Below are 18,104 nucleotides of genomic sequence, written 5' to 3'. Positions count from 1 at the left end.
CGAGAGGACAATAAAAGACTCGAGGACCCACGAAATGAGTTCTTCCATCTACTGGGTCCGTCACCGTCGTAGGAGAAGCACATGGTGTAATCTGAAGAAAGAGACACGGGGAACACCACGACCTACTGAGTGCCCCAGAGTACTGACGGCGGCTCACGTGTCGTCCTAGCTGGTCTGGACTGCATCCCCGGCCGGAGGAACACACACACACACAGCCTATACTTACAGACAATAATCATGGTTCTAACTACCCCTTTCCATACCCGTCATTAAGTACTGATGATAACACCCCTGGCAGTAATTAATTAAGGAAAACTTTCACCTTTATGAAGAAAGTTTCGAGAAATTATCACCCCGCATATTTTCACCTCCAGCCCAAACGTTTACAAAACACAGTATGGAGGTATGACTAACCAAGAGCTCTCGTTTCTATTTAAAGCAAGTTTTCTCCTTTCAAAAAATTAACCCCCCTGTGTAGTGTTGTCTGCACCGCACCTTCACAGAACACCGACATACGAACGCGCCATCATTATTACCAACTTTTTCCCCGCCGCCACGGATGAAAAAAAAAAAATCCCGCAGAACGAGGAAAATGAGGCATGGGGTGACGCGACGTGAGGGGGAGGGGGTGAGGGAGAGTTTAGGGGAGGGGGGAAGGTATGACTCTCTCCTGGTGGTGTGGTAGAGGGAGAAAGCGAGGCATGGAGGGGCACCACTACCCACCACCTTCACTGGGCACGCCACCTGCATACTGATTAACTTCCGCATCCCCACAGGAAGTGCCCCGCGTCTCCCTCACACCTGTGGCATCTAAACGTAACTGATTCATACAGGTGCAGAGAGTGTGTGTGTGTGTGTGTGTGTGTGTGTGTGTGTACGTAGCTATAGCGTTGTGTAGTGATCTTGAACAGCAACACGCTCATCCTGGGAAACAAAGAACTGGAAAGCTCTTTATTTTAACATAGGAGAAATGGTGTTTACCAGCGCCCTTACACACGTCCTCGTCTAGCCTAGATTAAAAATACCCACGTGTGCAGCTGGCAGGTAAAAAAAAAGGGAGTAACTTCCTTCAACCTTTAATTAAACCTTTATTAAGAAATTGTCAACTAACTATTGTGTTTCCGAGACCAAATCCATTGTAGATTTTTCAATAATTTTCACCAGAATCGTTACGGTAACATCAAGGTCAACGAGTCTCGGATAACACCTGAATATCGCTCAATAATAATGTTAACGGTAATGAGTGGTGAAGGGAAGGGGGTGGTGAAGGGAAGGGGGTGGGAAGGGAAGGGGGTGGGAGAGAGGTGGAGATGAAAAATAAAGTTGTATACATTATGAAAAATCACACCTGAACAAACAGCAGAGTTTCAGTGCTTCACGGGGCAGTAATTCAAGTGGTTCACGAGAGCTTCACTTCGAGTGCTTTGAAACAGTTACGAGATGAAGCCGACTGGTTCAAGTGTTCACATCTAAAAGGTTCAAATAACTCACAAAAACAGACCCCATTTTATGACATTTCTTCAGTTGTTCATCTCAATGTCTACCATGATGGGATATTAAATCTTCCATAGACGCAAAGACACTTCACACCCGACACAAGATAACAGACACGACAAAGACACAAGACAACAGACACGACAAAGACACAAGACAACAGACACGACAAAGACACAAGACAACAGACACGACAAAGACACAAGACAACAGACACGACAAAGACACAAGACAACAGACGACAGACAGAAGAAGACACATGGACAACAGACACGACACAAGACACAAGACAAAGACACGACAAAGACACGACAAAACGACAAAGACACACAGACAACAGACACACGACAAAGACACATGACAAAGACAACAGACACGACAAAGACACAAGACAACAGACACATGACACAACAGACACAAAGACACAAAGACAACACAAACGACAAAAGACACCTAGAGATACACGAGACAAAGACACAGACAACAGACACATGACAACAGACACGACAAAGACACATGACAACAAGACACGACAAAGACACAAGACAACAGACACGACAAAAGACACAAGACAACAGACACGACAAAGACACAAGACAACAAACACGACAAAGACAGACAAGACAACAGACACGACAAAGACAAGACAACACTGACAAAGACACAAGACACAGACACAAAGACACAAGACAACAAACACGACAAAGACACAGACAACAGACACGACAAAGACACAAGACAACAGACACGACACGACAAGCACAACAACAAACAACAGACAACAGAACACGACACAAGACACAAGACAACAGACACGACAAAGACACAAGATAACAAACACGACAAAGACAAAAGATAACAGACACGACAAAGACACAAGACAACAAACACGACAAAGACACAAGACAACAGACGACAAAGACACAAAGACAACAAGACACGACAAAGACACAAGACAACAGACACGATAAAGACACAAGACAACAGACACGACAAAGACACAAGACAACAAATACGACAAAGACACAAGATAACAGACACGACAAAGACACAAGACAACAAGACACAGAAGACACAAGACAACAAACACGACAAAGACACAAGACAACAGACACGACAAAGACACAAGACAACAGACACGACAAAGACACAAGACAACAGACACGACAAAGACACAAGACAACAAACGACAAAACACAAGACAACAGACACGACAAAGACACAAGATAACAAAACGACAAAGACAAAAAGATAATAGATACGACAAAGACACAAGACAACAGACACGACAAAGACACAAGATAACAGACACGACAAAGACACAGACAACAGACACGACAAAGACACAAGACAACAAACACGACAAAGACACAAGATAACAAACACGACAAAGACAAAAGATAAAGACACGACAAAAGACAAGGCCTGGACAAAGACACGACAGACACAAGACAACAGACACGACAAAGACACAAGATAACAAACACGACAAAGACAAAAGATAACAGACACGACAAAGACACAAGGCCCGACAAAGACACGACAGACACAAGACAACAGACACAAAGACAACAAACGACAAAGACACATGACAACAGACACGACAGACACACATGACAACAGACACGACAAAGACACAAGACAACAGACACGACAAAGACACAAGATAACAAACACGACAAAGACAAAAGATAACAGACACGACAAAGACACAAGGCCTGACAAAGACACGACAGACACAAGACAACAGACACGACAAAGACACAAGATAATAAACACGACAAAGACAAAAGATAACAGACACGACAAAGACACAAGGCCTGACAAAGACACGACAGACACAAGACAACAAACACGACAAAGACACAAGACAACAGACACGACAAAGACACAAGGCCCGACAAAGACACAAAACCCAACAGACACGACAAAGACACAACAAAAACACAAAAAAGACACAGACAAACTCATCTCTCACGCTGTGCATCACACGTGGGAACCTGAGGGCGAAAAACCTAGCAGTTGACCTTACAAGAACCGCCAGAGTGTCCTGAAGGAGAGTTACAAGACGTGCTGACGGAGGAGAGTACAAGAAGTCTTACCGTGGATTACAGAACACCTTGACGAGGGTTACAGAACTTGACGAGGGTTACATGATATATTGACGAGACTGCATGATATATTGAAGGGGTTACAGAACATCTTGACGGGATTACAGAAAAGTCTTACAGAGGATTACAGCGTTACAGAAAATCCCGTAGGCAATTCTAACACATATTGAAGGACCTAACTTAATATACACCCAAGAGTGACTCCCCCAGACAGACAGATAGACAGACAGACAGACAGACAGACAGACAGACAGACAGCCAGACAGACAGACAGACACATACACTAATAAACTTCCACAGGACTTCAGCACCACCGCGAATTTCCTCAACATGGCCACAACATGATAGTGTGGTCTAATGCATACCTGTCCTGCCCCACCCCCCCCCTCCTCCTCCCAGCAGGTAAAATAGATAAATTGATATAGACAGATATAGGACAGAGACAGACATTCAGACAGACAGATAAACAGTGTGTGTGTGTGTGTGTGTGTGTGTTGACAGCAGCAGGTTGTTGAGAGAAAGCCCAAAAGAAAGCCTTGGAGTGAAAGTTGGGGCCTCTCTCTCTCTCTCTCTCTCTCTCTTTCTTTTTCTCCCTCTGTCTGTCTGCCTGTCTGTCTCTATTCTTTCTTTCTTTCTTCCTCCGTCTGTCTCTGTCTGTCTATCTCTATTTACTTCAATCTCTTTCTCCTTGTCTATCTGTCTGTCTATCTCTCCCTGTCTGCCTGTCTGTCTATCTCTCCCTGTCTATCTGTCTGTCTATCTCTCCCTGTCTGCCTGTCTGTCTATCTCTCCCTGTTTGATAAATGCTGTCTATCTCTCCCTGTCTTGCCTGTCTGTCTGCTCTCCTCCTGTTTGTCTGTCTATCTCTCCCTGTCTGCCTGTCTGTCTATCTCTCCCTGTCTATCTGTCTGTCTATCTCTCCCTGTCTGCCTGTCTGTCTATCTCTCCCTGTCTGTCTGTCTGCTTCTTTCTCTCGTGACAGATAAAACCCCACAGCCCAACATCCAGGTGAACAACACAAACCATTAAGGAAGAAAAGCATGAAATCAAGAGTCAGGTAAGCAAAACCAGCCATGCTAAGGTACTCAGCCAGACGTACACATATCAGGAACTATAGAGGGTATGACGGTGATATACCACGTTGACGCCCCGTCACCCCCCCTCCCCCTTTCACCTGCTTGCTGTGGGGGTAGGGGGAGAGGGGGTTACCTGAGAGTAATGGTAACAGGTGTCGCCAGGTGCCACCACTAACTGTAAAGGTAAGAAATGACGGTGTTTCATCTACTTAATGTTTAGTCAAGTTAGTTTCATCTACTACAAGTCTCATCCTCTCGTCTACCACAACTACGAGTCTCATCCTCTCGTCTACCACAACTACAAGTCTCATCCTCTCGTCTACCACAACTACAAGTCTCTTCCTCTCGTCTACCACAACTACAAGTCTCATCCTCTCGTCTACCACAACTACAAGTCTCATCCTCTCGTCTACCACAACTACAAGTCTCATCCTCTCGTCTACCACAACTACAAGTCTCGTCTCGTCTACCACAACTACAAGTCTCTTCCTCTCGTCTACCACAACTACAAGTCTCATCCTCTCGTCTACCACAACACAAGTCTCATCTATACTCGTCTACCACAACTACAAGACTCATCCTCTCGTCTACCACAACTACAAGTCTCATCCTCTCATCTACCACAACTACAAGTCTCTTCCTCTCGTCTACCACAACTACAAGTCTCATCCTCTCGTCTACCACAACTACAAGTCTCATCCTCTCGTCTACCACAACTACAAGTCTCATCCTCTCGTCTACCACAACTACGAGTCTCATCCTCTCGTCTACCACAACTACAAGTCTCATCCTCTCGTCTACCACAACTACAAGTCTCATCCTCTCGTCTACCACAACTACAAGTCTCATCCTCTCGTCTACCACAACTACAAGTCTCATCCTCTCGTCTACCACAACTACAAGTCTCTCCCTCTAACCGACTACAACATTTCGCATCATCTTTCATTCACCTACCACAATTACCACACCGAGTTTCCTTACATTACTTAACACAATATGTACCAAGTTCCCGTATTTTCCTCCATTACAAATACCACCAAACACGTAATCATCATCATCATCATTTCAGGCGACGATACAGAGACTAAACATGGACTTCAGGGCTTCAGGTGCTGTAGTTTGGCGAGTGTTTGATTCTCGTTCTGAAACACGTCTAAGGGTTGAGTCAATTGGCTTGCTTGTTTGCTTGCTTGTTAACACACTAATGGTCACTCAGCAGAGGCTTGGGTTTATATGCTTTGGTAAATTGTTTTCGTTATTTCGTGTGTGTGTGCATGGCAGGAATATCTCTCTCTCTCTCTCAGTCCCGGCAACACATCAAGGTTCCTCTATGGTCAAGGATACCTCTGGGTTAAAGGATTAAATAATAAAAAAAACCCTGTAAAGGATATTTGAACCATCATGTCCACGGTCATCCTCACCTTACATAAACAACGTGACGACATCCCTCCTCCTTACTCACATAATATACACAGACACACTCAGAACCTAACCTAACCTAACCCCTTCTCACCTGTGCAGTATACCACCTCCTCCACACCTCTCCACTAACCCCGTCCCCCCCCACCCTCAGGAGTTCCTCACCATAGGGAGTTACAAGGAGACATCTGGCTGGCGGGCGACCACATGTTCCTCCACACTCAACCCACTCACTTGTCACACAAACCCTCACTCACAGCAGCTTCCTGTACACTCCATATCAAGCTCAAATTTGAATTAAAGCTTTGATATTCGTAAAAGTTTTGGAGGTGATAAGGCTTTAGGTCTTATAAAGTTTTGAGTCTTGTAAAGCTTTGAGATCTATTAAGCTTTAAGTCCTATAAAGTTTTGAGAACTATTAAGTTTTGATAAAGCTTTGGGTTTAGTCTAATAAAGCTTTAAGCCTTGAAAAAGCTTTGATTCTTACATACTATACTTTGTGACCTCGAGAACGTCCATTTATTACAGAGAAAACCAATAAATACTTACAAACAGACAGACACAGACTAATACAGACGAGAGTATAATAGTTATAATCCCCCTCCTAACATCCCTCTGGAATAAAAATCATCACCAGTCAGGTCAGAAATGGCAGGTGAGTAAAGGCAATTAGTTCTCATACTTCGTGTCTCTTCGGCATAGCAAGACTCGTAACACAACTTGAATAATGATAAGAGCTCTCGGGTATGTATGTATGTATGTATGTATGTATGTATGTATGTAGTCTCACACACTAGGGACAAGAACCACCAGTTTAACTTCTGAAGGAGGAGGAGGTACTATAAATTTAGGTTACCTGAAGGGGTAGAAGAGGGAGGGGGAAGTAGCCCGTCACCCCACCGACAGGACCTGGGCAAACAGAGGTTGAAGGGGGCACAGTAAGCTGCACACAAAATCTCTCACACACACAGGTAATATCTTCCACCTTGCCACTCTCACCTGTTTTACCTCCCGGTTATTAAGGTGTTAGATGACTCCTTCCCGGTAGCTGTGGTGCTCCAGGTGAGGGCTGGAAAGTTCTCTCTGTACACTAGGTTGACTCAAGACTCACAAGACTCGCATGACTCACAAGACTCGCATGACTCACAAGGCTCACACGAATCACAAGGCTGACTCATGACTCACACACACACAAGATAAGATGCTCTCTACTCACAAGAGATGCCACGTCTAAGCTCAGGTACCCGCAACAAGAGATTGAACTGACTACATTAGAGCTAAGAGGTCGATTCACTGAAACTGAACACACACACACACACACACACACACACACACACACACACACACACACACACACACACTTACATCTTAAGACACCAGAGGCAACACGGGGCATGCATATAAGCTCCGACTTGCCAAGCTTAATCAGCGATGCATGTCAAGGTCTTGGCAAGAGTTCCCTAGCATGACGGACGTTTCTCAAACATACCAGACGACCATAACACCTGAGCCACTTTACAGAACACTATATACCCCCCACCCACAAAACACTCACTCACCCTGTCTGACTTCCAAGGTATTGTTGTATGAAAAAATTAATAAAAATACGCCAGCACGAGCAATCAACAGTGCCAGGCGTTCGTGATCACTCCCCATATGGAGGTTAAGACCAGATGAAGTAAATAATTCCAACCCGCAATGGAGTCACTGGGCACTCTTATGGTATAAACGTTTGTTCTCCGCGTGTGTGTGTGTGTGTGTGTGTGTGTGTGTGTTTATCTTGGGGGTCCCTGGAGCTGGAGGAGCCTATACCGTAGGAGGCACAAAAGGATCCCGGGGGCGGTATTGCCACAGAGAGAGACGGACTTTAAGAAGATGAGGAATGACGTGAGAACTCCTCCATTCTCCTTCCCATTGTAAGCAAGTCGGCGGAGAATGTTTGGGTCAGGTGTAGTGGTGCTGGCAAGAGGCGCCGCCGTGGTGACTTGCTCTCTGGGGGGAGGTGAGGGGGTTGTGTGTGTGTGTGTGTGTGTGAGACGACTCATTCTCTCCCTCAGTCCTCATGATCTCGTGACCAAGGAAGTGAAGAAGTAGAGGATGACAACGAGTGTGACTGGGAGCTGTTGAACCTCGATCTACCGCAGAAATCAGGCGACACGCGAAGGTTTTGACATGAAAACGAACAATAACAACGGGGCCTGAGGCATCACCGGGACTTGCTTAGGGATCAAAAACACTTTATCTGAGGCACGCACTCACTCACTCACGCACGCACTCACTAACTCCCCCCAGAACAGACTCTAAAGCGTGTGGTCTCAGCGCTCCTGTTTTTTTTTAATACGTGAAACCCAGTATACGTAAAAAATCAACCCGGATCGCTGTGAACACTAAATATGCAGCTTCTGGCGGGCACAATGAGCGCCTGTCTAAAAGGTGCAGCCCTCTCAATGTCTGTTATTTGTGAGGCACAATGACAGAACGAGGTGCAGGCTCGGCAGTTCAGTATATTCACCCGCTGCGTGGTGACCCTACCTGACCTCTCCAGCCCACAATACCGAAAGCTTCCTGGTTTACCATTAAAAAAAAGACTTTCTCCCGCTTGAAAATGAAAAAAAAATCAGCATATTATATATTTTCTCCAGAAGCCGCCATTGAAAAGATCCACGACCCATCCAGCGTTTCTCTTAGACGATGGCTGATTTAATGTCTTCCAGCGACGCTACAAGGAAGTAACCACAAAAGAAAAATTTAAATCACTACAAAAAAAAATTGGAGTCACCGCTAATGTGCTTCAACGAACTTTTCATTCCTGTCAATGGCAATACCTAATGACTGTCGCCGCCTCCAACACTGCATGTCTAAACGATCTTTTCTCTCTCTCTCTCTCTCTCTCTCTCTCTCTCTCTCTCTCTCTCTCTCTCTCTCTCTCTCTAACACTTCCAGGTACAGAGTGCCTCAAGGATGGTGGCTGATCGTAGTGGTTCCAGCACCTCCTAGCGGTCACATTAGGTCCTACGTGGTCTACCAGAACACCTCCATAGGTTCTAGGACTATAACAATTATCAGGACTACCCAACGGCCTAGGACAGTACCCAAGCAGTCGTCTAGAGCACCTCGGTGTTCCTAGGAGTACCTCGGTGTTCCTAGGAGTACCTCAGGGTTACTAGGAGTACCTCAGTGTTCCTAGGAGTACTTCAGTGTTCCTAGGAGTACCTCAGTGTTCCTAGGAGTACCTTAAAGGTCTTGTAGGAGTATCTAGTGGTCTCCTCGCCCGGCTCAAGGTTCCCAGGCTCCGACGCCCCACGAGACTAGATGGTATCATCTTCATGCCCGCCGGGGAACTCCCGTCACTGCCACGGAATTACAAAGAGAAAGCAATTGCCTGGGAGGGAAGAAGATAGAGAAGAGGAGGGAAGGAGGCAGAGAGAGATAAGAGGGATGGAAAAAGCGGGTAACTGGAAGGAATGAAGGATAAAAAAAAAATACCCCGAACAAGAAGATATAAATAACATAAAATAACAAAATCATTTATCAGAGCCAACCAACCAGACAACCGAGCCTCGCTATATCCCCCCCCCCCTACTGACGGTAACTTAAGGCGGGGGGTGGAGGTGGCAAGGCTCCAGGAACTTACAGGCGGATAAATTAACCGTTGACAGATATAGATAGCGTAGGTAAAAGACCTAATGGGTGGTTCATAACTGTAGGTTGAGGGATTATAAGCGACCATTAGGTGAAGGCAGCCATTACGTCCTCCCAACATCAAGGATAATCGCTTCTTGGAACGACCCAGTGGACCAGTTACCAGCCTGAAGAAGGTGGGCCAGGTGGCAGGGAAATAGTGCAGGTGGGTCAAGCTGGTGGGCAAGGTGGCCAGGCTGCAAGGGGTGGGTCAGGGCTGTAAGGCAGAATAGCTGCAAGGGGTGAGTCAGGCTGCAAGGGGTGGGTCAGCCGCTGCAAGGGATGGGTCAGGGCTGCAAGGGATAATAGCTGCAAGGGGTGAGCTTGTGTTGCAAGGGGTGGGGTCAGGCTGCAGGGCCATCAGGCTGCAAGGTGAGTCAGGCTGCAAGGGGTGGGTCAGGCTGCAAGGTGGGCCAGCTGCAAGGGGTGAGTCAGGCTGCAAGGTGAGTCAGGCTGCAAGGGGTGGGTCAGGATGGGTGAGTCAGGCTGCAAGTGTGGGTCAGGCTGCAAGGGGTGGGTCAGGCTGTAAGTGCAGAGTCAGGCTGCAAGTGTGAGTCAGGCCGCAGGGCCAGGCCGCAGGAGGTGAGCCAGGCTGCAGGAGGCCAGGAGCGGGTGCGTGAGTCAGGCCAGGCGCGGGGTGGGCCAGCTGCAAGGGGTGGGTCAGGCTGTGCCAGCGTGGGTCAGACTGCAGGGAATGGTCAGACTGCAGGGGGATGAGAGAAATTTCATGGGTGACCCAGACCAGCTACTGGAGGAGATGAACAGGTATGGGGTTGGAAGGCAGGTGGTGAGTAAAGAAAAGACTGTAATTAGAAGAAACACACAAGTGAGTCTATGGTTACTGCTTAACGAGAGAGAGAGAGAGAGAGAGAGAGAGAGAGAGAGAGAGAGAGAGAGAGAGAGAGAGAGAGAGAGAGAGAGAGAGAGAGTAGAGAGAGAGAGAGAGAGAGGACAAACTGGGTGGTGGTAGGTGGTGTAGGTGGGGAGGAAGCTGCAGTGCAGAGGTGGAAGGTGAAGGTGGCTTGTGCTTAGGTGGAGATGGTGGAGGAGGGTAATGATGTAAATGCAGGCAAGACAGTCCTCAGGTAATCCCAGGACAGGTAAGAAGAAAAGTTGTCCCAGACGGTGAGTGGAAGTGTGGGGGGAGAGGAGGGGGGAGGGGGCGAATACCATAACCAGACTCATTCATTCTTCGTCCCCTTCCAGAGACACTGTTGAGAGGGAGTCCGCCGCCACCTTCTTCACCACCTCCTTCCCCATCTCCTCTTTCTCCATTATCCTCTTCATTTCCCCCTCTCCCTCCTCTCCTTCTTACTCCTCCTCCAATCACCATCTTCCTCTACTCCACCACATGATTTCAGATTCAGATTTGCCTGGGGTAGTTAATTGAGCACCCCTTTGCATCCTGTGTTAGGCGAAGGGCAACAGTGTTTACAGCGGGTAATAGGGAAGCATGCGGAGTTTATGCTTGCCTTCTTGACTTATGCATTTAAGGGCGTAAGTGCCTTGGATTGTATGGGCAAGTTGAGTGTGTGTGTGTGTGTGGTGGGGGGAGACCTGCAACGAACACACGAGGCCACAGGATGAACCCTTCCTTGGGAGTCACTCAAATTTGACGTGAGTGTGAATGAGTGTGGGATTGACTTGAGCGGTGACATGAGTGGGCAGAGGCTTATGTGAGGGTGACACAGCGATTGTTGGTGATTATACATGTGTACGTTTCTGCTCGACCAACTTTCACACACACACACACACACACACACACACACACACACACACACACACACACACACACACACACACACACACACACACAGTTTCCACAGTCTTTCTCAATCTTTATGTACATTATGACTTGATTCGTATAAGATTATCACAGAATCTCTCTCTCTCCTGACCAGGGTGTGGACGGTGTACCCGGAAGTAGTCGGGCTACATAACAAGTAAGACGGAATATAATTTAAAACTTCAACTACATCTCCTTAAGTGCCCTGACTAACCCCCCCTCCCCCCCAGGCGTCCAGAGCAGTGTGTTGGGGAGTAGGGGGAAGGGGGCGTATATAGGGGGGAATAAGGGGTGTAGGGGGGAACATAGGAAGTGTAGGGGAGTAAAGAGCGTTGAGAGTGTAGGGAGTGTTTCAAGAAGACTCCCATGAGGTGTTCCCTGCCATCTACACCCCCCCCCCATCAAGGGATCACCAGCCTATACAAGTATAAACAGGTTCTCATCCCGTTACCATGTTTGTCGAGGGCGTGGATCACTCAGTCGTGTCTGCAGCAGCTAATGTCTATCGGTAATGACCTGAACCAGCAAGGATTCTCATGGCCCAATCAGAATCTCACCGCCGATGAAAGGCCTCTCATGTTATTCTCACAATACCTATTAAGGTTAAATTAAACGTAAGGATGTTGAGGAAAGATAAACATCCCCCCTTACCTCAACATCCTTTATTGACACTCGGTTCATTAATTACCCAGGTAAAGGAAGACCGCAGGTGTAAGGTGTTGATGGTGTTGTCGCTTGGTGTAGAGAGAAGAAAAAATAAAGACGGAGGCAAAGTAGATCAGGTTAAGTTTATCCCGAGGCAACATCTCCCCTTCTCACTCTGTCACGACCCTCCAGGCCTTAATTACTACTGGGTCAGTATTAGTTCCGGGGTGGTGTGTGTGTGTGTACCACCCGAGTGTCACATTGCCCTTCCTTTTGTAACTTTCCCCCACCTCTCTCTCTTTCTCTCTGCTTTCCTTCCTTCTGTCACCTCTCTCTCTCTCTCTCTCTCTCTCTACGTCTCTCTTCTGTCCCTCATTTCCTTTGACCTGTCTCCGGGGGTTCTCTTTCTCTCTCTCTCTATGTTTTCCTTCCTCCATTTGCTCCACCTTTCCTTCCTCTCCCTCCTTTTATCTGTCCTTGTTCTATACACCTGCTTCCTCCCTTTCTTCTCTCTATTCCTCCCTCCATCGTTCCCTCATTTACCTCTGTCCCCTCCCACCTCCCACCACCACACTCTCCCACGGACCCCAAGTAAACCCCTATCGCAGGACGGACCGTGGGAGTCCCAGCTCAACTCCACTCATCACTTGACCTGCTAAATACCCTGTGGCCTCAACACCCCAGCCAAGCTACGAGTCCTATTAAGAGCTATCCTATATTACCTTAAGACATTCCTAGCTTAACCTAACCAACCTAAAATAACCTAACCTAAACCTAAACTATCCAGGTAACACACATCACCACAGACAGTCACACGCGTTACCACAGTCAGCAGCACAACAAGACAGTCACAAACACGACCAAAACCAACCAAAATCAGTCACTCCCTCTGTCAAACCAACCAATCAACTTAAGCAGCTCCCCAACCACACACACTGACACCTGACACCAACCATGGCTACGTCAGCACTACTACCGCCCACCTCTCACCAACCATCCTCTCCCTCCACCCCTGGCTATTAGGATCTCCTCGCGTGTCTTGTCCTCACCTCACCCCATCAGTTCAACGAGTGTTCCAAGGTGATACATAGTTGACAGTCAAATGGTCGACACTGTGATACATGGTCGACACTGACACATGGTCGACACTGACACATGGTCTACCTGTGACACCTGGTCGACATTATACTGACTTAATTACTACACCTGATATTGACTTTCTGATATGTTTACGCTGTTCCTTGAGTGTTGTTGATTCTGGGTAAATATATTAGCTAACGGGATGACGACCGATACAGTGATCTATTGAGGTTAACGAGACGATGAACTATTGGAGTATGGTGAACGGGAGAACCACCAAGGCTATTAGAGGTCAACACCCTAACTGCAAGTGACCCATTGAGAGATCACCACCACCACTACTACTACTACTAGCACCATAAGCACTACGGCCATTACCACCTCTACCACCATTTATACCACCAGTCCACCACCACTACTACCATCATACCACCAACACAACTATCATTTTGTCTCACGCAACTACAGGAGAGAGAGAGAGAGAGAGAGAGAGAGAGAGAGAGAGAGAGAGAGAGAGAGAGAGAGAGAGAGATGTTGCAGCGACGTGCCAGTCAATGTCCCAGCAACACCACCACCATCAGACACGGAAAAATATGTCAACAAAAGAACTAGCAACGGCAACATAGCAACAACGGCAACAACAACATAAACAGTAATAAAGACAACTTCAGCAACAACGGTAACAACACTAACAGAAGCAACAACAACAGCAGAACAGACAGTATCTAAAGCAGTGACTACAACAACGGTAATAAAGACAAGTAACATCAACAGTACCAAAGCAACAGGTAGAGTGCAAATAACATCAACAGAAGCAATAACAACAGTGAGAGTAATAACACCAATGGTAACAGACTAACAACATCAGCAACAGGAACAAGAGCAACAGTAGCAACGGTAGAAGAGGGCGGGGAGGGTGGGGCGAAGAGGGAGGGGAGGGCGAAGAGGGAGGGCGAAGAGGGAGAGCGAAGAGGGAGGGTGGGGAAGAGGGAGGGAGGGGAAGAGGGGGGTGGGGGAGGATACGTCTACTCCCCGCCACTACCTTATATAGCACATTGAGACGACCACCTCCCTCCCCGAGTTTGTTTACACACACAGCTTGACCAATCACACGGGAGGGTTCCATTTTTTCCCAACCAATAGGACGAGATTACATTTTTCCACAAAGGTACAGGACAGAAGGAGGGGGTGTGGTGTGAGTGTTTACACGCTGCAGCCACACCCAGCCACACCCACACCCCAGCCACACCCTAGATATCCTGTTTACCAAGGCATTACGTCTGGCGTGTAAAATATGTGTGAACGTAAAAAAAAGCTATGAAGGAGGAGTGTTGGAGTGTGAAATGTTGGTGGAGGAGGAGGAGGGGAGGAAGAGGAGGAGGGGAGGGAAGAGGAGGAAGGGAGGAAGGGAAGGGTGAGGATTAAGAGTAGTAGTAGTTTGGTGGGGGTGGAGAAGGTTGGCAGGTGAGGAGGGGTGGAGATCACAGGCGGAGGTGATAGTGATGATGGTGGTGGTAGGGATAGTGGTGGGGGCGGTAGGTGGTGGTGGTGATAGGTGGTGATGATGGTGGTGGTGGTGATGAGGTGGTGGTGGTGATGATGGCGGTGGTAGGGAGGTGGTGGTGATAGGTGGTGGTGGTGATGATGGCGGTGGTGGTGATAGGTGGTGGGATGATGGTGGTGGTGGTGATGATGGCGGTGGTAGGATAGTGGTGGTGGTGATAGGTGGTGGTGGTGATGATGGCGGTGGTGGTGATAGGTGGTGGGGATGGTGGTGGTGGTGATGATGGCGGTGGTGATGGCGGTGGTGGATGATGGCGGTGGTGGTGATGATGGCGGTGGTGGTGATGATGGTGGTGGTGGTGATAATGATGGTGGTGGTGATGATGGTAGTGGTGGTGGTGATGATGGTGGTGGTGATGATGATGGTGGTGGTGATGATGGTAGTGGTGGTGATGAGTGGTGGTGATGGTGGATGATGGTAGTGGTGGTGATGATGGAGTGGTGGTGATGATGATGGTGGTGGGATGATGGTAGTGGTGGTGATGATGATGGTGGTGGTGGATGGTGGTGGTGATGATGGTAGTGGTGGTGATGATGGTGGTGGTGATGATGATGGTGGTGGTGATGATGGTAGTGGTGATGATGATGGTGGTGGTGGTGATGATGGCGGTGGTGATGATGGTAGTGGTGGTGATGGCGGTGGTGGGATGGCGGTGGTGGTGATGGCGGTGGTGGTGGATGGCGGTGGTGGTATGGTGATGATGGTAGTGGTGGTGGTGATGATGGCGGTGGTGATGATGGTAGTGGTGGTGATGGCGGTGGTGGTGATGGCGGTGGTGGTGATGGCGGTGGTGGTGATGGTGGTGGTGATAGTAGGGTGGTGATGATGATGGTGGTGATGGGTGATGATGGTTGTGTGGTGATGATGGCGGTGGTGGTGATGATGGCGGTGGTGGTGATGATGATGGTGGTGATGATGATGGTAGTGGTGGTGATGATGATGGTGGTAGGTGGTGGTGAAGCTGGGAGTAGGTTCTGGCTTGGCCCTGGAGCACCGCCCCCACACACCTGTGGTCAAGGCAGGTGAACGAGCGCCTCCTCCACACACACTGCTCTCGGTCTTAATGCTAATGTTGCTGCTGCTGCCTCCTGTTGCTCTTCCTTCTGTTACCGTTTTTTTTACTGTTGTTGACTCCTACTGTTCCTGACGACTGCTGTTGCTCTTACTGTTACTGTCTCTTCCTGTTGCTGATTCCTCCTCTTGCTAACTGTTGCGTATGTGTGTATGTGATCTTTTGTCGACGGTGTAATCCTGGCTTTATCACTATATCTTCTATGTGTCTTGTTTATCACCGTTTTTCTATTCCTTCTCTTCTTAGCGGCCTGTGTTCCAGTCTATTATTTCCCTCTCTAATTATTTACTCTCTTATTCCTTCTCTTATCTCCCTCTTTCATTGAGACTTTTATTTTCACTTTTATTCTTATTTTTACTAATGTTATATTGTACACCCTGTTTATCTTGAGTTTATTGTGTCTTTTATTTTCTTTCGTAATTCCCGCTTTTGTTTATTTAGATCTTCGTTAACTACAGTGCAGATAATCTCTCTCTCTCTCTCTCTCTCTCTCTCTGACTCTCTCTCTCTCTCTCTCTCTGCTCCTCTCTCTCTCTCTCTCTCATTTTCTCTCTCTCTCTCTCTCTCTCTCTCTCTCTCTCTCTCTCTCTCTCTCTCTCTCTCTCTCTCTCTCTCTCTCTCTCTCTCTCTCTCTCTCTCTCTCTCTCTCTCTCTCTCTCTCTCTCTCTTACCAGGTGAAGATTCGACACACACACACACACACACACAGCTCACCTGTCATTAAGTCTTCCATCCTCCCCTGCATTAGCCTCTTGCTTGCAGGTGAGAGCTGCCACATAGGTCAGGGTTAGTCAGTCTTCACCACTGAGGTCAGGAGCACCACAATGAAGGGTCACAGGTCAGTTGGGCCCCAGTCCTATTAGGCCCCAACCTGAACCTGAGCTAATCTGACCTATCCAAACCTGTCCTAACCTACCTCAACCTAACTTAACTAACCTGAGGTGACCTGAGCTAGCCTACAATAATCTGACCAGACCTAACCTAAACTAACCAGTCTAACCTTGACCCCGTGACAACTCAAAGGTGGAGGGGGGGGGTAACCTGTAAGATTACTCTCTCTCTCTCTCTCTCTCTCTCTCTCTCTCTCTCTCTCTCTCTCTCTCTCTCTCTCTCTCTCATCCTCGAGGTATCATTCCGATCTCAGCTAAGAATTGTCCAGGAGGTGGCCATTTACCGTGGAGTTTGTTGTTTCAAGTGCTGTGCTGTGCTGTGCTATGCTGTGATGTGTTGTGCTGTGCCTGCTTCCTCTGTTATTGCTGTGGCAAGTGCTGTGCTGTGCCTGCTTCCTCTGTTGTGCTGTGGCAGGGTGTTGTGCTGTGCCTGCTTCCTCTGTTATTGCTGTGGCAAGTGCTGTGCTGTGCCTGCTTCCTCCTTTGCTGTTGCAAGTGCTGTGTTGTGCTGTGTCTGCTCCCTCCTTTCACCTTTGTTATAGCTGTGTTCTGACTAGATGTAGCTGTGTCTCCCTGTTGACTGTATGACTGTATGACTGTATGACGCCTGATGCTGTGTTATCCTGTTGTCATGCTGTGTCATAATTACGTGTTGCTGCATTGTAATTGACGCGGTCGGGGTGATGACGATGTTGGGGTGTGTAATTTGTTCTGATGTAGTGATGATGATAATAACTGGTGATAGTGATGATGGTGGTGGTATAATTTGTCATAAGTTTGAAGGTGAGTGTTTACAAGAGCATGCAGCACACTGATGATAGTGAGGTGATGGTGATATGGTGGTGGTGGTGGTGATAGTAAAATTAAACACGACAAAAGAGGTGGTGTTTTCAGATGATGGTGATAACAGTGGTGTGGTATTCAGATGGTGATGATGGTGTTGACGATGCAGACGAGACAGTGAGGAACACACACACACACACACACACACACACACACACACACAATAAGCCTCGGTAAGTTGAATGGTATCATTTATATGCTTGTGGGTCTTCTGTTAGGATCGAATGACTCCGCCTTACCACACACACACACACATAATATATATATAAAGGACGTGTAGGTTATTCGCTGGTGAAAGATTACCATTCAGTTAAGGGAAAACATTTATTTGACGAATGATTCACTACTGACTTAGAGAAACAACATAAATTACGGGAAGGATAACTTGACTTGATTCAGGGAAATGTCAGTAATGATTTTGGGTAAAAGACCAGATTTAGGGA

Source organism: Homarus americanus, unplaced genomic scaffold (genome assembly GCF_018991925.1).
Source record: "Homarus americanus isolate GMGI-L3 unplaced genomic scaffold, GMGI_Hamer_2.0 scaffold57980, whole genome shotgun sequence".
Taxonomy (NCBI): Eukaryota; Metazoa; Arthropoda; class Malacostraca; order Decapoda; family Nephropidae; genus Homarus; species Homarus americanus.
This window is presented reverse-complemented; position numbering follows the sequence as displayed.